Genomic DNA, 12,543 nt, shown 5'->3' on the forward strand with positions numbered 1-12,543 from the left:
GAGATGCTACTTGATCTGATCTAGGAAGTCATCACACGTTCAAACCAAGCCTTGAGCCAAGGAGTCGAACCATCTTGAAGTGCTGCCTAAATTCAGATCTTGAAAGAAGAATGTTTTGCACAACAATTCAAAACCACAAGAACATTTGAGACCACTCTTGAGTCCAATATCATATACATGTATAATCCCTCAAACCAAACTAGGTTAATTAGAACCAAATTTTAGTTGTTTTTGATTAATGATATGTGATGATTTAAGATCAAGCATGTTGTTATAGTTTCACATGTTTACCATCCTAATCCTTTAAAACCCTAATTTTTTCAAAACCCCTAATGTTTACAAAACATATTTTCCCAAAATTTCAATTTCTTGATCCAAATAATAACATTATTTTTCCTTGTTTCTATAAAATGTTTTGATGTTTTGATTGCATGACATGAACCCATGGCTATACAATATTATAAAAGACCAGTTTAATAGGCAAGATCAGTGTCTAAGACCTTCCTACTTTTTTTTTTTTTTTGGTGGAGAAAAACACATTCCTACTTTATAACTTAATCTCCAATCTTAGATTAATGTTTAGTAGATTAAGCCAAGCAATTTTTAAGTTGTATCTAGGAACTAGACCTTCTAAATTTATTCTCTGCCAGATGTAAATTTTCAATTCAATCAATAAAATGTAGTATTTATTTATTTTCATTTTTTTTTCCGTTTAAATTAAAATAAGTGGTGACTCCACGTGAAACCCCCAATCTAGGGGGAACAGATGGTATCATTTGTTGAATCTCCATTATTAGAGATAATTAAACACAATCTCACCCATTTATGTGGGTTTGGTCAATGAAATAAATGGGCAGAGGTCACGGTCGACTCTCATAGATTTGGGTAAAAAACTTATTAGAGTAAAATGAGTTGTTATTCTATGACCTTTATCAGGACTTTGACGGGTCAGGTCAATTCAAAATGACTCATATTTTTTCCTCGTAAAAAAGAACTTTAACATAATTTCTAACCTCTCTTTTAATATTATTTCTTTCAATACAAATAATGGAACATAAAAGTTAATAATACATAAATCCTTAAGTTATAATTTGATAATTAATTCTAATAGTCTATTAGCCTAATAATTAATCCAACAAAAAAAAAATACACATACATGTTATACATGAAATATGAAATACAATGAAAATCAACTATAAATTAAGTGTGATTTTGGATTACCTTTTTTGCTGAAAGCCTATTCATGTTTATTTGTTGAAAACTGGAAAATTGTAGTTGTACCTATAGTTATAAAAATATAAATCGCATCATGAATTGATTTTTTTTTTTTTTTTTTGGTATCGTGTATCACATCATATTGTGTATCATAAAATACACAAACACCTACTAATACACACACACACACATACACACACAAAAACTATAGATATACATATATAAATGGTATATTCATTATGAATTCAAAACATATTCAACTAATAACTAATTTAATCATCACTTAATTATGTAATAATATTTAACAAGTTAACTAAATAAATCAAACTAAAATTTGTTTATAACACACACATTCAAATTAATTAAACTCAAAAGTGATAATACATAACAAATTACCCAAAATAATAATTTCTTTCATTATATTCATCATCTAAGTCAATGTTATTATCTCCTTTGTTATCTTGCAAATTTATTTATTTTCATTGAATATTTCTTCATCATCATCATAATTTACTATATCTTCTTGTTCTTTTATTTTAATAATTTTTTATAAATTTCTTCTTGGCTATCTAGCTTCTTAGACTTATAACAATAATGACAAAATAAATTATATTTTCGTTTAATATCTTATTTATAGTGTGGAAAAGAAATTTACAAATATGAAAGTGAAGTGTCAAGTGTGTAGTCCAAATTTTGTAAGGAAAAAAAAATGTAAACCTTGTGGACATGTTATTTTATTGGAATCAAATTAGTAACATAACAATTTTATGTTAAAAACAAGTTTAACAACTTGTTGGACTCAAATAAAAGCACAAATTTTAACCCAAAAAAAAAAAAAAAACTCATTTTAAAGTACTTGTCTATGTATCATATGATATGTGCTATTTTACAATACGATGCGATTTATAAAATACACTCCACTATATCGTATGATTCATGAGTGCTACCGATACGTTCTTGCGATACAAAACTTTTTGTACATTATAATATATGTATTGTATGATAAATATCACATATCGTATGATACAAACAATTATATATGTTTGTACCTATAAAAAAAAATGAAAGGCTTTTAAAAGTTGTAAATAAGTAAAAAGTTAAAAGAAAAATACTAATCCAAACTCTTACAATATACTAGCCTCATCACACGCACTCCACACGTGCAATGAGGCTTTTTTTTTTTAATAGTTTAATATAATTTTTCAATTTGAATTTATTTATTATTAGTAAGGTTACACAGAAATGAATTTTTAAGATAGTGTGTACTAGTTTTTAGGAAAAAAAAATGTATCAAACGTGAGTGAGATATATTCAAATAGAGAGTGTGCTAATTTTTAGGAAAAAAATTTCTAGTAGTTTTTTTTTTTTTTTTGAATTACAATTTTAACCTCATTTTTATTTTTTAAGAATAAAGATTATCTAATCAGATTATGAGTATTTTTAACATTTTTTGGAGCCATAATTAACTTTCTAAATCCTCTTAATATATAGAGATAAAATCTTAAGAATAAAATATAACATGTTAGGTAAAGAAAATAGTAATAATCAGAAAGAAAATTTATAATAAACTCACAAAAAACTACTTAATATTAGTAGTAGATTTGACATTGAAAGCATTTATATTTGAGAATTATTTGTCAAATTTACAAAAATTCCATTAATATTTTTATCTACAATATATAAAAAATTAATATAATTTTAATATACAAACATATGTTGAAAATAAATTTAAAAAAAAGGTTATACTAAGGCTTGATGAGCCAGTCGGGTGCAGCAATGGTTGTCCTGATCAAGATCAGGTTAGATTGGGTTCATGTCAGAAACACATAATGGACTAAAACAAATTGCCTACGATCTATTTCTTTTTTCTTTTTCTTTTTTTTGTTTAGGTTCGGATGGGTTTTCTGATACAAGTCCAATTCTGGTCTTCACAAAGATCTACTTTCCAGAAACGTCCCTCCAAAGTCCAAAGAGCCATAGCAGAGTAGCTTTCGGAAACACCCTTGGGAGTATGTGAGATGTTGAGACATTTATCTGATACTTTAGGTCGCTTTTCATGTTTTAACAACAAGAACAAGAAGAAGTTTATCAACACATTTTAAAGGGTTAGAAAAGTGGAATCAATCCTATCATCAGTTAAGAATATGCTATAGAGGATGATATCATTGGAAAGCTAGAGGGGTTTTGCATCATGACCTAATTTTGCCATTTAAAACTAAAAAAAAAAAATAATTAATTAGGAAAAAAAAAAAAAAAAAAGCTATCAGGGTAGTGATTATAACATTGTGACTAGCAAAAGTTGTCCGTGATTTTCAAGCATAACAGAGAAAATCACTTATGGGTGGAAACACTACTTGTAAGTAACAGCCTATATCTGATATTTTAGGTCTCTTTTCAAAACATTTTATTTTAATGGGATGACCTAAGCGCAATCCGTACGTCTTATATATTCATATTAAGTCATTATCGCAAACCAAATTAAATCTGCTAAGAACGCAATAGAGGAGGCTATCATTCGAAATACCTAATTTTGCCATGAGAATTTTAATAATTAGAATAATAGAAAATGTTATCACAACAGTGTCAAGTATGTGATTTTGAAAAAACCAGAACAGAAAACCCATAGTGGATATCTTTGAAGCAGCATTATTATTATTATTATTATTATTATTATTATAGCAGTTGCCGAGTCATCAGGAACTTCTTCCCATTTTTATGCTAATGCCAAGGGCAAAATTTTTATGCTAATGCACTACATTCTTTTAGCAGAACTTTCAAAGAAAGTGATTGCTAGTTAGTGGGTTTAATAATGTCTCAATTAATAGGATCATGATAATAGTTTTATAACAATTAATAAAATGATTCAAATGAAATAAAATATTATAATATGAGGATTGAAAAGACCTACTTGCTTGAAGAGACCAACTTACAACTACTCTTATATGAGGATAAAACTAAAGATTTGATGCGTTAATATATAATCAAAGGTCGTTTGTTTGAATAATCATAATTATTCTTTTCATAAGTCATAACTATGGAGGTAGTTTTCTTTTCCCAATCATATAATCCACACAAGACTAGTAATTTTTGTAGTTTCTTTATAATTTTTCCTTTTTATCTTAATATTTCACATTCACATTTATGGTTATCAGACTTACGAATGAAATATGTTACTTTTTGATAGGTAACTTAATTAATGGCATGGCACCTTGTAATACGTGAAATTTCTGCTAGCTGGTGATGTGGAACCTCATAGACAAATTGAGACGAAGAAGAGGGGCTGATTTGCGAACCCAGCCCGACCTCCTCAATATCAAGCTACCTCAAAGACTTACCCTCGGCTAGATCTTGCAAATCTTGAGGTCTAATCACAAAAATCATGGTTCTCGTTTAAGAAGAAAATTTTTCTAGCTCATTTTGTATTTCAATCTTCAAAAAAGAATAAAAGGAAAATCACTCCCACCCACAACAACCAAAAAATGGGGAAAAGAAAAAGGTATAGGTATGATTAACTCATTTATATATATATATATATATATATATATCTAAAAACTAAAGTATAGCATTTATTATTGCTACACTCCAATTGAACCACATCATCAATCATGTCAGTAAACTCATTTATATATATATATATATATCTAAAAACTAAAGTATAGCATTTATTATTGCTATACTCCAATTGAACCACATCATCAATCATGTCAGTTTTTTTTTTTTTTTCCTTCAATTTTTAAACAATATTAATATATAAATAAATAGTGCAACTTTACACATTACCATGAACAACCTTAACATTCTTTAACTCATTAAATCCAACTCACCATTAATTTAGCATTCTTCCAATTCTCAACTCTTCATTTTCCCCTTCAAAACTGTTTCGCTCTTTGAAGTTCAAACCCTTCAATTGCCACTTTTGTAATTAATTATGTTATTTTTAACACTATAAATTTCCAGTTGCTCTTTCTACCTCCGCAAAAGTTGCCAAAGTGGCGTCAGATTTGGAAAGTCCCTTTGAGGTTTATCCTTTCCCTTCTTATTTTTTCTTTTCCCCCAACTTCGGTTTTTCCATTGGATTTCTAAAGTTTGTGGATGATAAGCTTTTTTGTGGGTTGCCGACAATGTGATCACTTTGGGGCTATGGGTGGCTAGGATTGGTTTGTCGGTTATGAGTAGGGTTTTCAAGAATTAGAAATCTTTACAACAACTTCTTACTTCATATTCATGTTATACAATTTTTATTTTATATTTGTGTTTTACCTGTTCAATTTGTTTATCTTTGATATTTTAGTTTTCTTACATTTGACATTTGTTTAACTCTATATAGAAAAAAGGAAGAAATGAAAACCAAAGTTTAATGTATTTACCTGTGATTGTTTTGAAACAATAATAAAGTATACGCTGTAATTATACTCCAATTATTGCTTTCATATTTTTTGACTCAATGATTCTTTTTTGTTGTGTAACCTTTCTCAATTTTTGTTTGGTTTCGACAAATATTATGTTTAGCACACTTTTTCTTATTATGTGCAGCACATAATAATTTGATCTTGCAGTTCAATAGACAATAAAAAATCTACCTCAAAATTTTGGTCATGAGGAAATAGAAAATCTCAAAACATGATTGGGGGTTTAAATTTTATCTGATTTTGATAATGCTAAATGTGGAATTTGGTTCTTGCAGGGTTTTGGATCATTAACCTAGATACATAAGAGTTTGACAATGAAGGTTTCTTAAGTGGCCAAAGACATTTCTAAGGAACTTTAAGAGAAGAAAGAAAGTTTTTTTTTTTTTTTTCAAAACTTCCATTATTATATATAGTATAGATATGTATAGATATTGTTTTTGGTTTTTGATTCTTCATTGATTTCATGATTTAGTTATTAAGAAAAACCCAAAATAATAGAACGGAAATGGATAATACTTGTAAGGAGAACAAATTAATTTTAATAATTTTTAGAGAATAAATTATACATTATAGCATATTACAAAATAATTATATATTCTCATGCATCACGTGGGTCTGCGACTAGTTTAAATAAAAACCCTAGCATCCTTTCATCACAAACAAGTCAATTTCTGACTATGTATCAAAGAGTCCCCCACCGACATTTCCCAATGGCTCTTCTAACGTCCTTTAATGCCTTCTTATAGATGTTTGTGGATCTAGGTCAACTTGTGTGATCAATAGGCATCGTCTGTAGAACTACCAAATTTCTGTAAGACGACAATCATACGGAATTGACTAGGTCCATAAACACTAGAGTAACGAGGGGTAAGGCTACTAATCCAAGGCAATTATAAGGACCCTTAAATTATTTTTTTGTTAAAAAAAAAAAAATGACGGTTGCACTCAAACAACAAATGCACGAATTGACGCAAAATATTCGTAAAATCCTCCAACAAAGGACACAACACCACGGCAAGTGTGGTCGACAAGCCAGAAGGACAAGCTGATGGAAGAATTGGAGGCCATGAGCAAGGTTGATGAAAAACTTCAAGAGATATAGAAAAGGTTAGATGGGGTCATGGAGGCCTTAAAGAGAAAAAGGTTGATGAAAAACTTCAAGAGATATAGAAAAGGTTAGATGGGGTCATGGAGGCCTTAAAGAGAAGGACCCTATGGTGATGGAAAATTCGTGCAAAAACCATCTTCTCTTTATTATAGTAGATTATCTTTTGGGAAGGTTTTCCCTCAAGTTTTTTTTTAATGAAACTAGTTTATTTCATTGATTTTCTTGGGTCATCATATCTTGTCTTATTTACTATTTTGATGTGCATGATATTGATGTTTGATTGTTTGGGTTATAGATTGACCCCAGTTAATTAATTAGGTCAAATTACATGCAAATCATGGAGGTACCGACAAATCACCAAATAAACTAAGTACAGTGGAAAATAAATAAATATGGTAATTTGTTGACAAATGGGGAAAACCTCTCACAAGGCAAAAATCCCATCAAGTGAATTTCAGGTCACAACTCCCAAGAATCCACTAATTAAGAATCAAGCGGTTACAAGTAAAAAAAATTTTTACCACTACCCTGAACTATCTCAAAATAACAACCTACAGTTGAAAATTTGCTCCAATCCCCAATTGGACTTAATCTTGTAGAGACTTCTTCCTTTACACAAATCCCGGTACGTGATTAACTCCCAGCAACTGATTGACTTTTATTAGTTGCAAAGTTCTTTACTCTAAGGCACATTAAAGATTTGGAAAGCACTTGGTTACAAAACCCTAAGGCTCATAAAATGTAGTAGCTTCTCATAGAGTGTATAGGTTCTTTAATTGAGTTTTTGTATCTTTGATGACTTTAAAATAAAGTTTTTATATAGTCTAGAGGTTTAGTGAACGAAACCTAGCAATCTAAGTCATCATGGGGCCGAAATTCAGATTTGAGAATTTTGAAATCATAGATCTCGATAGATTGAGCTTGTGTCGAGAATTCTTTATTAAGCCTCAATGGATGCTAGTGTCAATCTTGTGTCAAGGTTCACTGTCTCAGTTTTTCTTCACTTATTTCTTGGTTCAATCTTCATGTCTTTAATGATTCCATTTTTTGCGTAACATACTTCTTGATCCATTAATAAACTCATCTTAGATCTACCTAATTACAAGTAAAATGCATTTTGTCAAATGATATGCTAATACATAGAAAATATGACCCTAACATATTGTTTAACCAAGGACTAATAATAGATCTAAATAACAACTTGGCTTTAAAAATAGTGAATTCTATCAATTAATTAGTACTAAAAAGAGTTGCTAAGAGGCTACATGGAACCATTCAATAGGGATGCACTCCATGTAAAAAAACTGGTTGAGAAGGTCATCTTGGAAGCCTTCATGTTGGGATTGCTCCCCACCATATTATTATTCTCGCTACTAAAGGTGCTTGTTCGATCTATTAAAGCTTAGCATTGTTCAACTTGTGCTTGTCAAGCAATGCAAAGGGAATACCAAGAGTCAATAAAAAGTGACACCCAAGTAAAGAACATTGAAGTTTCCTGTGATATCTAATTAGCCTTGGAGGGAGTTCCCCACAATCTACGAAAATGAATGAACTTGATCCTGTCCCAATCAAGGGACTCCCACCCATCATTGCACAAAAAGAAATACCTTTTTTTTTTTTGGTGCATGAACTAAGGGTGTCATTTAACGCAAGTAGACCTAATGCCATTGAGTGGACCTGACACCACCCTAAAAGACTCAAAATTAGAATCCAAAAAAAATGAATCGATGATTAAGGGTGATGTGTGCATTGTGAACTCTAACTCTATGAAAGGACGGTATTAATTTCACCCAAAGAACCCTAAATATGGGCAAAGGGGAATCCACAAATGACGTTAATTTTGAAAAATAACCCAAATGACCACAAACACAGTAGAACCTCACATGAAAAAATTCCAACAGAAGTTCTTCGAGTGAAACAATTAATTGAAGAAAATGACAGAAAGAGAAGAAAGAAAAGAATAAAAATTCATCAGTAATGGAGGACAAAACAAGGAAAAGACACTTTGTGAAACGACAACATGAAGGCGGAAGGGTGAAGGTGCACGTGTCATGAGAAGTTAAGAAGGCATGACACCACGACAAGGAGGTGATGTAGCATCACGACCAAATGATAATGTGGCATCTCAACCACATGGTGATGACTGATGAGGAACCTTGGGGACAAGCCAAGACCGAATAACGTAGCTGACTATAGTAGCAAACCTAGTTTGATATCCTCAAAATCGAGCCATGTCAAAGACTTATCCCTTAGTGTGTTCTTACAAATCTTGGGATTTGACCACAAAAATCATGGGGTCCTGTGTAATAAGATATATTTTCTACCACAATATGAATTTTAATTTCCGACAAAGATTAAGGCGAAATTCACACCTACGACAACCATAAAAGGGGAACATGTAAAAGGTAAGGGTACAACTGACTCATTTGGGGAAAAAAAAAAACAATCTCTGACTCCGTTTATCATGAAACAATTTCTAACATAGACATTTAGAGTCTCATGTTGTAGCCTATCACCGATACTTGATAACTCTTTTGATGCCCTTATTTTATTATTTCTTATTGGTGCCCAAGATCCAATCACCTTCATGTAATCATGGGAATGAGTAATTATTCACTACTCCATAAGTACAGTGACGTCGTACTTCTCCCTCTCATATAATAATGATTCATATTAATTCAATTCATGTTGGAATTTATCATTTATATAAAAAGAGAGAGTATCACATCATTGTACTTTGAAATACCTGATAACTTTTCCTAAAAACATAAGCCATGTGCTATTTGCTAGTGGGCATTCGACTAGGTCCACAGCTCAAAATTGTGAACCATGTTGCATTAGTTCATACAAGGAGGAGTTCCACGAGTTATGTCAATATGTTGTTAAAAATTTTGTAGCTCAATTAATATTTTTTAGAGTTTCTAATAAAGTTATCTAAGGTTCAAATCTCTTATCCTCAATTATATAAATATATAAATATATATATATATATATATATATATATTGTTTGATAGATTGATGCCACGTTAGTAATTAATTTTCAAAGCATGAGCCATGTTACATGGCCAATAGTCATGCATGGCTTTGCTAAGTGCTCCACTGAAACCCCTTACTTCGACAATGTTTTGATGCACAATTAGTCAATTACGCATTTATTGTCGTGACTCAAGAAAATATTTTGTGTGAACACTATTGGGTAAAATTAGGTCATCTCTCTCTCTCTCTACGTCAGGCACACTCACAAACAAAGTACGCACGGCCCAACTTACTTTAAAGGGCGGAATCAAAAGTTAGGTCACTCCCCCTGCTTACCAATAAAAGCTAGCCACAACATAATTCTGGTTTTTGGTGTGATCACACATGATATGGGAACTTTTTCAATATATGGTCTGAATTTATATGAATTGAATAATGTTATTCATTAACAAAATCAACTCATTTAACCGACCAATATTAGTGTCTGCCTATCATGTTTTCTCTGACCCTTATTATCTTATAATTTCAACTTAACTAGAACAAACACTTGTACAACAATTGAATGAATGATGTTTTGTACGAACAACATTTTTCATTGCCTAAATGCATAGACTTTTAAGATCATATCATAATTGAAAGCACTATCCAAGAACTCAAATTTATATGTGGAGAGAGAGAGAGAGCAATGACCTCAAATGATACATGCACGCGTAAACTTCTAGCTATCTATTTGATTGTCTCACTTTCTTTCATATCATATGCCTAAATGCATAGACTTTTAAGATCATATCATAATTGAAAGCACTATGCAAGAACTCAAATTTATATGTGGAGAGAGAGAGAGCAATGAACTCAAATGATACATGCACGCGTAAACTTCTAGCTATCTATTTGATTGTCTCACTTTCTTTCATATCATATATAAAATGTGGATATCTTCTTCTTTTTTTTCTTTTTTTTGAGAATATAAAATGTGGATATCTGATATAAAAGTCTGGATATTGTATAAAACACTTCACATCAAATAGTGTAAAACAATATTTTCCAACCCACACAAAAAAAAAAAAAAAAGGGAAAGATGAATAAGAATGCTGATTATGCAAAGCAAAACTAGCCAATTGTAGGCGAAGGTTCTATGGTGTTGGCGTGATGAATTAGCACTGATTTTGGAGGCCTCAAAATGTGATTTCCTACATGAGGAGACTTAAATGGTTCATATAGAGTTTATTCGAATCATTTAATTATTTTATATTCATATTTTTTTATTTATTTGATAATAAGAGTAATAGATAAAGACCCTATTAGGAGTCTTTTTGTGAACGTACACTTTGTTTGGTAAAAAAGAAGTCTTTTGGTGAATAGACATACTCCTTGATGGAAGTAATATAAATAAATAACCAACGTTAATTTTTTTTTTTTTGGGAGAAATAACCAACGTTAAATTGAGTAGTCTCTAGTCTAGCTTTTAAAAAAAAGCCAGTGTTCCCTATCAAAGGGTTTCTAAAGAGAAGGTCATTGAGTAAGAGAATTCCCTCATGATTCTTCATTTTTAATAAGTTCTTATGTGTAATTTTTCATTTTATAGTAAGTTTTCTCTAAATATTACTTGAACAAAAATGACATAAGGTACGATGAATTTTTCCGTTATTTTAGATTTCTCACACTCTACTCTCCAGGGAGAATCCTAGCTACCTTTCCCTATAATTAGCAATTTTAGTAATGAGCAAATGGTATCTATAACTGTACCAACTTTATGCCTTTTTAGCCCCAAAAAAAAGGTTATGCATTGCCCCTCCCAACAAAGTTTCTCTCCAAACTAGTTTGGAGAGAAACTCTTCAATCTTCTCATATATTTCTTTTTTGAGTGTGAATTTTAAAAATCTAACCGTTAAAACTTTGTTCAAAATGATCTAATTTTTTAGTCAATGTTCCTGTTGGAAAAAACTAGTTTTGTATCTCATACAAAATATACAGTGAAAACAACAAATACGAATCTACTTCATTCATGAGAGATAAGATGTAACCTTGAATTTTAGAATAAAGAATAGAAAGCGTTCTTTGATGCAGTGAAATTCAAAATCAAGACATAAGAATACCTCAGATCAACATCCCAATTCCATATAGTGCCCAAGATGAGTGGTCTCTCAATCAATCTTTATGTATATTGATTCTTAAAGAAAGTTCCTCTTCTTCTCATTGTAAAGAAAAACTATTTTCTTTTCTTTTATTATATGTACATTACTAACTACCTTGATAGTTACTTTATTTAATAACTCTTATTAAATAAAAACTAATTATCTAATTGAGTTAGCCTTTTGGGCTTACCAATTGGGTTTTAGTTTGTGGTTTGAGATGGGACCAAAGGGAACAAATAAGACTTTAGCTCCAATGAACTTTGGGCTTATCTGTTAACTGTTGAAAAGTCCAAAGTTATCATTAATTATATTTAATACCACTATATAAATATAATTGCACTCCAGAACTTACTAATAAGTTATATTCCAGGACTCTAATGATATCATTTGACCCTCCATGAAATATCAATAGTGAACAAAGTCATAATGAACTGTCACTTTGTAAGCAATTATTTTATCCTTGAGTACTCGATTTAATATTTTAGTTATTCATATTTATTGAAATTTGATTTCAATAAATATAAACTTTAATAACTCCTTACTAAAGTAGATGCCCTGAATAACCAGTTCCATTAAACTTATCTCAAGTGAATATTTTCATGTCTCTATAAAAAGAGATTATGGATTCTATTTTGAGAATTTGTGTTCTCTCAACACTACGTGTGGTTACCCAACATACTGAGGTTTTGACCGTGAATAT

The sequence above is a fragment of the Quercus suber genome, unplaced genomic scaffold (assembly GCF_002906115.3).
Source record: "Quercus suber isolate HL8 unplaced genomic scaffold, Cork oak 2.0 scaffold_368, whole genome shotgun sequence".
Classification (NCBI taxonomy): domain Eukaryota; kingdom Viridiplantae; phylum Streptophyta; class Magnoliopsida; order Fagales; family Fagaceae; genus Quercus; species Quercus suber.